Genomic DNA, 11,949 nt, shown 5'->3' on the forward strand with positions numbered 1-11,949 from the left:
CCCAAGCATTTCTCCTCCTTGATCCACCCCTGCACAGTGAAAAGCCAATTAAAAGCACATGCATGATAATTCTAATAACTCAGTCAAAAATAAAAAAAGATGTTTTCTTCAAATAGATATAGTCTAGATACATGTATTTTACCTTCATAGAAGTAATGGCATCTTCTTCAATAGTTTGCCTCCTTTCCTTTGCATCAGTAGGACTAGCTGGTAGAATTAGGGTTTGCTAGGGTTATGGTACTATTTGACTTCCAGTTTCTTTCTGCAAGTAGATCAGCTTCCTTTGAGTTAGCTTCCATCCATCAAGTATAAAGCTTCTTCTAAGAGCTCATAGAAGTTGGCTTGAGCCCCTAGTGGACTTGTGCCAGCTGACCAAGTGACAGCTGCGGCAAGAGCTAGTACTTGTGCATATAGCATCGCCGCTTCCAAGTTTGTTACGAACTACCGGGTTGATAAAACTAAAGAAGGGAGCTCCAGGATTTGTAGCATTATTGCTACAATACTGGGGCCCACCACTTGGTCCAAATTACTCCAACAAATTATTGATCTAGCACGGTAGGAATAATGGAATAAGAGAAAACAAATATGTAAAAATATGAGAAATAACAATCATCCACAAGCATTATACAACTCTTTAAAAATTTTCAAACAAACTCGAAAATATCAAAAATAAATATAATAAAAAATAATATCATGATTTTTTTTGTTAAAAAATACTAAAAACACATCCTTTATGTTAAAAAGATTTTACACAAATTATTTAAAAAATGTGCATTTGTTTTAAATACTTCAATTTATAAACTACCTATTGACTTACATAGTTAAAAAAAAACACCATTAATATTTGAAAGTAAAATTTATACAAATTTTACAAAATCAATATTTATTTCTACAAAAATACCTTAAGGTTAATCCAATTTCATCATATACTATCATTGAAAATATCATCGAAAATATATTATCATAAGATAATATATTAAAAGTTAAATATTATTTAAATTCTTAAAAAAATGTAATTATATTATAAATGAAAAGTTAGCTTTGCGAAAGTATGCTTTAATAAATCATCATAAAGATTGAAAAAGATGTACCATACGAATATGAGAGTGGATTGCTTTATTTTATTTCTCACTTTTAAATATAAATATATTTTAGTTGATTTGATATGTATTAAAAACTAAATGTTATTTTAAGTCCCATTTTATGCCGAGAAAAAAATAAGACCCAAACAACTTTTAGGGCTTACACTATGAACCCAACTTTTACAGAATTTAATAGATATTTAAGCCTAAAAGAGAGTTTATAGAAAACCCTTCTGTGATATTGATCCCTAATAATGTACCTCATGAGCATGAACAATGAGTAGAGGGTTGTTAAACATATGCAAGGAGAAACACCTATATTCACTGGCCCTATGAAGCTCATTCATGTCCAATAGTGATGTGTTGAGGTGGAAAGCCAAGCAATGGTTGTGCTTCTTAACAAGCATACTATGCAGGAACAAATAAAATCAAACTTGAGATTCAAGGTATCAAGGTGCATTGGTTCCATTTGTAGTGGACTACATAAAGAATTTGAATGGGTATCATTTTGCTAGAGTCAAGAGAAGGAAGATGCTATTGGATCACATGCTCTAAGAGCAAGGGGAGGAGTAAGGGAGGTATTGGGTGGGAGAGTTTTTAAACATATGCAAGGAGAAGCACCTAGATGCTCTAGCCCTATGAAGCTCGTTCATGTCCAACAGTGATGTGTTGAGGTAGAAAGCCAAGCAATGGTTGTGCTTCTTAACAAGCATATCACATGGGAACAAATACAATCAGACTTGAGATTCGAAGTATCAAGGTGCACTGGGTCCATTTGTAGTGGAAGATGTTATTGGGTAATGAGTAGGAAGATGCTATTGGATCACATGCTCTAAGAGCAAGGTGTCATGGGCTCGAAGATGTTATTGGATCACATGCTCTAAGAGAAAGGGGAAGAGGAAGGGGGGAATTGGGTGGGATAGAGATAAAGATGTCATCCAAAAGAGAAGGACAAAGTTCTTGCGAGAATCTCATAAGTTTTTTCTTTTTAAATTAGAATGTTGGTGTTTGAATAATGTTTTTTTTTTAGCAACCAAAAATCTTAAAATTTGACAACTGTAATCCAAATTTTCAAAATTTCTGCCAAATTTTATCATAATCTAAACAAAATTTCATTATTTTCTTGGTTATTTACATTATGCTTTTTTCACCTACATTATATTTGTGCATCGTTAATTCTAGAGAATGAAATAAATATGCCGGAATTCAAAATCCCTTCCTATCCCCAACCCAACTTTTCACCTACATTGTATTTGTGCTTTGTTTCTTCTTAAGAATGAAATAAAAATGGCAAGATTGAAAATCCATTTCCTATCCCCAAACCCACAACTAATGTGGTAAGTTTTCCTGGTTTGTTAAATTGAGGATCACATTATATTTTCTTCACACATCCATTGCAGAGCAGATCAGAGTACTCTGTATATCTGTCGCCCACCATGCTAGTCTTCACTGCCAATTATCACAATGGTTTTTGGAACCATGGAGAGGTTTCCCAATAGAAATATGATAAATGTGATGAGGGATTTGAAGTTATCAAAGGATCCTAATCCTGGGAAATTTATGTGTGGAGCCTTCCACTTTGATAGCATAAATTCCGAGTAAAATCTTTCGAATGTCCTACACATGAATTTAGGAAATAGGGAGAATAGTTATGCCCACAACTACACCCAACAAGGATTCCAATGTCAATGTTACAGGAGTATCAGAATGTATGTGCAAAAGGAGGGCCTCGTTTGCACCAATGGAGGGTTTGTCGAGAAAATGGAGAGGCCAACAACAATTTTTGGTGCCACTCATATACACATGGGGAGGGAATGGGAAGGAGAAAGGGGAATTGCAATCCCAACCTAGCAAGTTGGACCAAGTCCTCCTGGGTGTCGTTCTACAACTCCTGTTTTTGATCATGGCATAACCCAAATGATGTAATTCCTTGCTACTTTCTTCCCATATGGGAACGATTAAAACAACACCAATAGTAATAGCAATGATGAGGAGCAGAGAGGGAAGGGAAGAAGGGTAAAAATTACGGTGGAGAGCCTCTTTACACCTATTCAACATACCCATCTAGGGGTTTGATACAGATTCATTGCCGCTTAGGGTTTCAAAGACATGAGACAAGGGTTTCTCTGGCGAGCATTTAGGGCATCAGGCCCAATAGTTATACCCCTTACGAGGATAAGAAAGGACTCTTCAGCCATGATGTGGTTCCCTCTCTCATGTTGCATCTTACGGGGAGTTAACTCTTAGTGAGAAACCACGTAGTCGAAAATCTCTTAGCATTAGATTTTATGGTAAATTTAATAGGCAGAGCACATAATCCTTTATTGGTGGGTGGCGAGAGATAGATATTAAGAGACCCTAATTCATAGGAAAAGTGGGAGAGAGGGGCGTCGGTTGAGCGGGAAACAACAGGAAATAGTGGGTTAGGCCAGATGAAAATGGAAACAGGCCAACTGAAAATGGAAACAAGCCGACTAAAAGCATTGAATTTTTTTTTTGTGCAGAGGCCGAAAATCATTTTGGTACAAAATTGTTTTAGTTTTTATATGTTGGGGATTTCATTTTGATTTTTCAAAGGCACTACAAGCTGAGCTAGAAGTTTCAAGGAACACAACAAACGGTTGATTTTCCAGAGGCATTTTCCTTGCAATTTCATGTATTTTCCTTGTATTTTCCAGAGGTATCTTCCTTGCATAGCTAAAGGCATTGATATTGAGGTTTCATGGGAAGTGTTTGGCATTGGTATTGAGGTTTCCTTTCATTTACTGAGTGTTTTTGTCTTACCATTCTTTTGATTATTTAACACCTTAACCTTTGAATTATATTTGCTTCTCATTAGGTATATGCTTGTGTATGCAGGGTGTGCAAGTGTGATGCATATATGAATTAGAGCACCCAAGGACACACAAAAACATTCACATGTTGAATATTTGGCCTCATCCTTATCTTTTCTTACTATCTTCATTTCACCTCTCAACTCAATCGTAATCATTCAAATCTCATAGCTTTAATCCTTTCACTTCAAAAATAAATTCACCTTGATTGAAGGATTCACAACCAATCTTGTTAGAAGTGGTCATGGTATAATGAATGACGAGGGCATAATGCAAGGGTTCAATGGAGATATTCAAGTGTATTAAAGTCATGAGCCTTAGTTAAAGTTCATAAATAGCTTGCCAAGGTGTGATGGAGACATTCAAATGAATTGAAGTCATGAGCTGTAGTTGACATTCATAGATAGCTTGCTCCTCCCATGTGTCTTATAAACAAAAAGCAGAGGAACATAAGGGCTCAACTAAACCTCGTGAGGTTGAGGAAAGTTAAGGAACGTGTTCATTCTTATTTCATGTCAAGTATAAGTATTAGATATATCATTATTATCTCCGTGTGATAAATAAAGGACTTGTAGATACAAAATAGTCTTAGAGGAAGAATGATAAGTATAAAGACGTTAGAATTAGATTCTTATGAGTTAATACTAGCCATTATTCTTATCTTATAAGCTAATTGTCTCTAAGGATCCTTATCTTAGAAAATCAATTTCTCCATATCCTTAGAGTGTTACAAGTAATATGGCCCAGCGTAGAATATTAGCTAGTTAAAAGTGATCCACTTTATAATTAAGCTTTCCCTTTTACAGGCATGCCCCATTTCCTAGACCTGCTAAGTGCTCCTAAAAGAGACCTTGTATTTTACTTTTTATTTTCTAAACCACTCCTTAATTAAATAGATACAAACCCAACATTAACTACCAAAAGAAACATGTATTACTACCACTAGTTATAAGAAATCAAAGAAATAGAGATCAAAGGGTGGGATCTATTCTCTTCAAGTGAGGCGGTGAGGTAGGAATCAATTTCTCTTGTTTATCGCGATGATACCTTTTGTTTTCCTTTCTATTCTTCTTTTGAATCCCCAACAACATATCATAAAACATGTTGGTTCAAGATATTTCTCACTAAGAACAAGGCCATAATCATAGAGTCGACCTTGTACCCACATAGAAAGGCCCTTGTATACCATTGAAACTCTTAACATGATCTACAAAGATTTCAAAATTGATAGGCTAGGATGAAAATATATGAAAAATGCATAATTACATATTAGAGTAAATTATGGGTGTTTCTAAATGTTGTTAGTAACTTGAGTGTCCTCTCTAACAAGTGTCATTATAAAAGGATAACTCCTTTGATTATAGAATAAAATATAGGAAATCATTACATATTAGTAAGATGATAGGTTAGTGGGGTACATCAATTGGTTCAAAGTTACAAAGTTGCAAATAACATGCAAGAGGTCTCAAGGTAAAGATTTTAGACTGGCTTCCTTACCTAAGTAGGTCTTACTCAACGTCCCTGCGATGTTAGGCACCAAAAATGTGTTGAGCTACCTACCCTCGGTATTTGGGGTTTTCTGTAAAATTTATATTTAGAAGATTATCTATCTATCTATATATTTAATCAATATGCTTTAAAAGGTAAGTTTAAGGAGAATGGTCAACATGTTCATAAGTAAATTCCACAGGGCGTGAAATATTTTGTCTTGGATGTGAAGATATCCTGATTGCATGTGGAACTAATTTAGTTATTACATGCAAGTAAATATCTATGTCGTTTGCCCATTTTTTTCATAAATGTAATTTCATGTGTGTTTCATGGAATGAAAGAGTTAACTTTGAAGAATGGCATCCCACATGTAGGAAAGTTGGCATAAGTAGTAGTTATTGCATGTGAATCAATGTTAGATTCCTTAATGGCATGTAATGCATAGATTCTTATCAATTTAATGGCATTGAAACTCATTAGTAGATAACTTTCCTTTCTCCTCCACCTGCAAGATCAAGAAATATTAAGAAATTATATGCAAACTCCGAGAGCATAAAGGACTCCACTTAAATTGGTTTCTAGCTAAAGTAGCTAGAGAAAATATGAGTAGCATCCATATAGTTAGGGGATTTATACACTAGTTTTATACCCATTAAATAATAAAAAAAACAATAATTGATTTATACTCTAGTTTTATATATAATTGTTATATTTAATACACCTTTTAAGATTTTATAGGTTGCGGTTGTGATCCCTTCGCATGCTTATCCCTCAGAAATGTTGCACATAGATTTTTCTTTTAAGGATTATTTTTAAGCTTTTGCTTTTCATGATTTACATATAGCTATTCCTTTTCAGGAGATGATCCTATATCATATTACCTAGTTAAATTTTAAAAGCATGACCTTGTGCCAAAATTGCATGCCGTCACCAAACCTCCTTGTTGCTCCCTCTATGCTCATGTTATCCTAGCATGTACACAACAATAACTTGTGCTAATTTTTCTTGTTACTGTTCCTTTACACCTTGAAAAACTCTTTGTCTTGCACTCTACTTCTCTTTGTCTTCTTTGGGCTCATAATAGAGCTCTTGTTCGTTGAAACATGCCTCATGGAACAAGGTAGATAGATCTCCAACTCAACTACCATTAGCAATATCATAGAGAAACATAGATTCACATCCAAATTTACTCAATACTTTTTCCTTCTCCAATACCTTTGCACTTATTTGTGCCTCCTCTACACCTATCCTCACTTCCCCAAGCAACATCACCAAACCTTGATACTGCAATAACATCATCATGTCCTCTCCTATTTCCTTTTCTTTTAAGGTTCCAACTTCCAAGGCTACAAATTTCTTCAATGCTGCAGTTTGCTTAACTACTCTTTGCTCTACTTTTTGCATTGTCTCCTATGTTACATTGGGTTCAGGGATGAAACTTTTATCTCTTGGTACCTATTTTTATCCAAAAATAATAGTCAACAAAATTACTAGTTGGGTAGGCAGAAAGAGATTTTTTATGGCTCAGAGATTAAGTTTCATTCAGCAAATAGGGTGGAATCAAGGGAATCAACATTCATCATTAGAATATATTGAATTTTTTGAGACCCAATTTTGTTGGAAGAAGAGATTATGTTGGAATATAAAGGTGGCCGCAAGATAGAAAAAGCGAGATTTAGAAAATCTGGAGCTACAGAGAAACACCCTATAGTGCTAGGTGAGCAACTTATTTTGGAAGTTGAAATTGAAAGAACGTTAAAAGGGATTCTCGAAGTTTTAGAGGGTGAAATCAATGAATGGATAAAATATTTTGTTCCTAAAAGATTACTCCTCGCACAGAACATTGTTTTCTTGAGCTTCCTTGTTATCTATGGAATTTCGGAGTAGATGAAGAGCTTTGATCAAATATTATAAACAGACTACAAAAGCAACAATGGTAGAGAGATTTCACAATTGAGAAACGGCTTCTCTTGGCCTTCCTCACTAGCAACGCCAAGTTAGACCAAGTAAAGAATTTCAGTAACATGGAACAGTTTCTGACTTCAGGTAGCCTTGATAATATTTTGGCTGAAATAGAAAATGGGAAAGCGGACTGGTCACCGGAGTTGCAAGAGTCTTGTGTGCAGTGGAAAAGAAAGTGGAATGGTTTTAAACTTGATGAGAATTTGGTAGGTGCTGTTTTTGCCAATGAAAAATGGAAAAATCTTTGTTCATCTACATACAAAAATGCAAACGAAGAATTCAGAGGAAACATCCTATCAATGATTAGGAAGGATATCCAGCCCCTGCTTATGAGCAAACTTGAATCCCAAAAAAAAGCAAAGGAGACACTTCAGGAGCAGCAATTGAAAACTAAAGAGGAAAACTTTCTGACTGAAACAAAGAAAAAACTATCCCAAAGAAGAGACAATGGAAAACGTATGTATATTACAAGCTGCTCTATTTCAAGAGAAAATTATACGTTAGAAATCTCCAGCGAGGAAGAAGAGAAGCCCAATATACAATGGATGATTGTAGAGTTGCCACCAAACAAAAAGGACATAGACGAGTTAAATTTAAATCCAATGCATTGCATTATACCCTCTTGGTCAAACCCTTTTCAATTTGTTTATTGTGATCCTGAGATAGAAAATCTGAAAAAGGTTGCATATCTGAAATCTGGTGAGTTGCTTGTTTTTCTTCACGACAAAGAACATAATAGGCTGGACTTGTACATGTCCCCCAAAATTGGACAATTTCTACATGGGAGAAATCTTCTTCACTCATTTAAAAAGGGTTTTGATTTGGTAGCTTTTGATGAACAGACCATATTTCTGGATTTATATGATGCAAAGGGTTGCAAGGTTGTAATATACAAGTTTGATGAATCATTTCGGAATATAGATTGGATAGATGTTGAAATCATGCTCAACTTGTTTTTTGGAAGCATAAATATAACTAGAAATTTCACTATCAAGCAAACCATTGCTATAGAAATGAAGGTATTGTAGGAATTTACAGGGTAAGTTCCACAGAAAGAATACCAAAAGGACACCGCTCACAACCAGATCTCAAATCAATACACCAGTATTTTTGACGTGGTTAAAACCCTCAAAGTACAGGGAGGGAAACAGTCCACGACCTGTCCCAACGTGGGTACTACAGGCAATTTATTAATCAAAGAATGAAAATTTACATAAGATTATCTCATGCACGGATTACCCGAACAATAACCCTCCATGCGCTTTAATAGAACTCATGGACCAATCGGGTGTCAAGCCACGGATCAAGTGTCGGTAATACCGAGGTGAGAGTGAACCGTCAGATCACTACATATCGTGACCGTCGGATTGTAAGTTACAAAATGTACAACGGTAAAGAAACACACTTTACCTAACTTTAACCTAACTCTATACTAGACCAAGTTCAACTTAACTATATCCTATGTGTCGGAATATCCTAACATCCCCCCTTAAGAACAACTTGGGATAGGATTGAAGGATTTACAAATATGACACAATAGGAGAAGGAAGGAGGCACTAGAGCCTATCCCCCCTTAGTGACAACTTCCTGAACTCCAAGCATATATCGAAGTTTAGTGAACTTCGCCTCTGTGAGAGCCTTTGTGAAGATGTCTGCAACCTGATCATCTGTTGGACAATATTGCACTTCAAGAACATGGTCATGAATGAGCTTTCTGATGAAGTGCATGTGTAGTTCAATGTGTTTGCTGCGCTGATGCTGGACTGGATCTTTGCATAGCTGAATGGCACTTTGATTATCACACCAAAGTGTGGTTGGATGTTGCTGCTCAAAGCCAAACTCTGATAGGATCTGACGAAGCCACAAGGCTTCCTTACTAGCTTCCACGGCACCACGATACTCTGCTTCTGCTGACGAAAGAGAAATGGCAGCCTGTTTCTTACAAGCCCATGTAATAGGTCCTGAACCAAGAGTGATGACATAACCGGCAGTAGACTTCCGATCATCAGGGTCACCAGCCCAATCAGAATCAGTGAAACCAACTAACAGAGGAGCTGCTTTGGCACTGTAATGAATCCCAAACTGTACTGTACCTCGAACATAACGAAGTATTCTTTTAGCTGCTTTCCAATGACTTTCACGGGGGTTTTGCATAAAACGAGCAACAAGGCCAACAACAATGGAAAGATCAGGACGAGTATGGGTTAGATACAAGAGTTTTCCGACAAGTTGACGGTATAAGGTAGCATCAACTTCAGGAGAAGTAAAAGAGACTGAAAGTTTGACTCCAGACTGAAAGGGAGAAGGGGTTGGCTTACAGTCTTCCATGTGAAAATGACGAAGAATATCACAAGCATACTTGGATTGGGAAAGGAAAATACCCTCTTGGGATTGCAAGACTTGAAGACCGAGAAAATAGTGTAAGTGTCCTAAGTCTGTCATTTCAAATTTCTTTTTAAGGCTGGACTTCACATGGTTTATAAGGTTGGGATCACTACCAGTAAGAATAAGATCATCAACATAAATAACAAGGATGATAAGAGAGTTGCCCACTTTCTTGGTGTAGACAGTATTGTCAGAATGACACCTAGAAAAGCCAGATTCTAAAAGAAAGCTATCCATTTTGGCATACCAAGCCCGAGGAGCTTGCTTGAGGCCATAAAGGGATTTCTTAAGTCGACAAACAAGGCTGGAGTCTGTTTGTATGAAGCCAATGGGTTGTTCCATATAGATTTCTTCCTGCAAGTCCCCATGCAAGAAGGCAGATTTAACATCCATCTGATGGACTTCCCATTTTAAAGAGGCAGCAAGGGAAAGAACAAGGCGGATAGAGTTCATTTTGGCAACAGGGGAGAAGGTTTCAGTGTAGTCAATGCCTTCGACCTGTGAAAAGCCCTTAGCAACGAGACGAGCTTTATGTTTATCAACTTTCCCATCTGGTCCATACTTGGTTCTGTAAACCCATTTACATCTAACAAGTTTGCGTCCCTTTGGTAGAGGAACAAGATCCCATGTATCATTTGTCATCAATGAATGATATTCTTCATTCATAGCTGCTTCCCAATGTGGATGGCCTGAAGCTTCTGCAAAAGTGTCAAGATCATGATTTACTAGAGCTTGAGCCAGTAAAGAAGAGGTTCTTTCAAACTGAGAACGTGTACGTCGCTGATCTGTAGGATCACCGGCAAGATCACCTGCTGCATCCCGAGTAGCACGGACCCATCTTGGAAGTTGAGGATCCTGAGAAGGTGGGGGAGGATTATCATCCTCACTTTCATCATCTGAAGAAGAAATGTTTTCAAAAGTAGAAGAGATAGGAAGAGGTGGCACATCCGCCGGACTAGGCTCGCAGGCCGATTTATTTTCATCAAATTTTACATCTCTTCGAATGATAACATTTTTGGACTTAAATGAAATAACTCTATAAACTTTTACATCTTCAGAATATCCAACAAAAGTACATTTCTCACTCTTAGGTTCTAAAGCTTTATGCTTTTCATCTGGAATATGGGCCCATGCTTCACTTCCAAACACATGAAAGTGACTTACATCTGGTTTAATGGAACTCCAAGCTTCTTCTGGAGTGATATTCTCTAGAACCTTAGTAGGAGTGCGATTGATTATATAATTTTCACAATTAATTGCTTCGGCCCAAAAACTAAGACTGAGTCCTTTAGATTGCAGCATACAATTAGCCATTTCCTTTAAGGTGCGATTTTTCCTTTCAGCTACACCATTTTGTTGTGGAGTGTATGGAACAGTATGTTGCATTTGAATTCCATTTTCGGTGCAAAAGTTGATGAATGTGTTTTTAACATATTCTCCACCATTATCAGTTCTTAGCTTAAGAATTTGATGTCCAGATTGTTTTTCAACAAAGGCTTTGAAGGCCAAAAAAGTGTTAAATACTTCGCTCTTGAGTTTTAAGAAGTATACCCAAGTGCGTCTGGAGAAATCATCAATGAAAGTTAAGAAGTACTTGCAGCCAGAGAATGAAGCAACAGGAAGAGGACCACATAAATCACTGTGCACAAGCTGTAAATGGGCTGAGGCGTGCCAAGAGGCACGTTTGTCAAAACTGTCTCGATGATGTTTTCTGAGTACACATCCGGAACAAACACCATCTCTGCAAGATACCATAGGAAGACCTGTCACCATATTTTCTTTACATAGATGCTGAAGGGAGAGATAGTTTAAGTGACCAAATCGCTCATGCCAAAGTTTGCTCACTTCATCATTATGAGCAACAAATACTGAGGGAAGATTTGATGACCCAAAGTTGTGAAACTTATACAACCTTTTGGAATCATCAGCAAGACCAGTAGCTAGAATCTGTTTAGGATCTTTTAGATCCTTGATTACAACATCATGAGGTGAAAATTCAACAATTTTACCTTCACCTGAATGAGTTATATGATAGACAGATAGAAGGTTGCAGGATAAGGTTGGAACACATAATACATTATTAAACTGACCATTGTCTAGATGAACAGTTCCAGTCCCTACAACATTAAGAGATCTATCATCACCAATATATATATTTTTGGTGTTACAATCATTTAAAGAAGAAAACATGGCTT

General features: G+C 36.6%; 1 pseudogene; it reads right to left on the reverse strand.

Annotated features, from left to right (window-relative positions):
- The window catches only part of LOC149207756 (protease Do-like 7 pseudogene), a 68,536-nt pseudogene extending 61,725 nt beyond the window's left edge, over positions 1 to 6,811 (reverse strand).
- Between the last annotated feature and the right edge of the window lie 5,138 nt (positions 6,812 to 11,949).

This window comes from Pinus tabuliformis, chromosome 1_2 (genome assembly GCF_031772625.1).
Source record: "Pinus tabuliformis cultivar Carrire ecotype Pingquan chromosome 1_2, CPIR1, whole genome shotgun sequence".
Classification (NCBI taxonomy): domain Eukaryota; kingdom Viridiplantae; phylum Streptophyta; class Pinopsida; order Pinales; family Pinaceae; genus Pinus; species Pinus tabuliformis.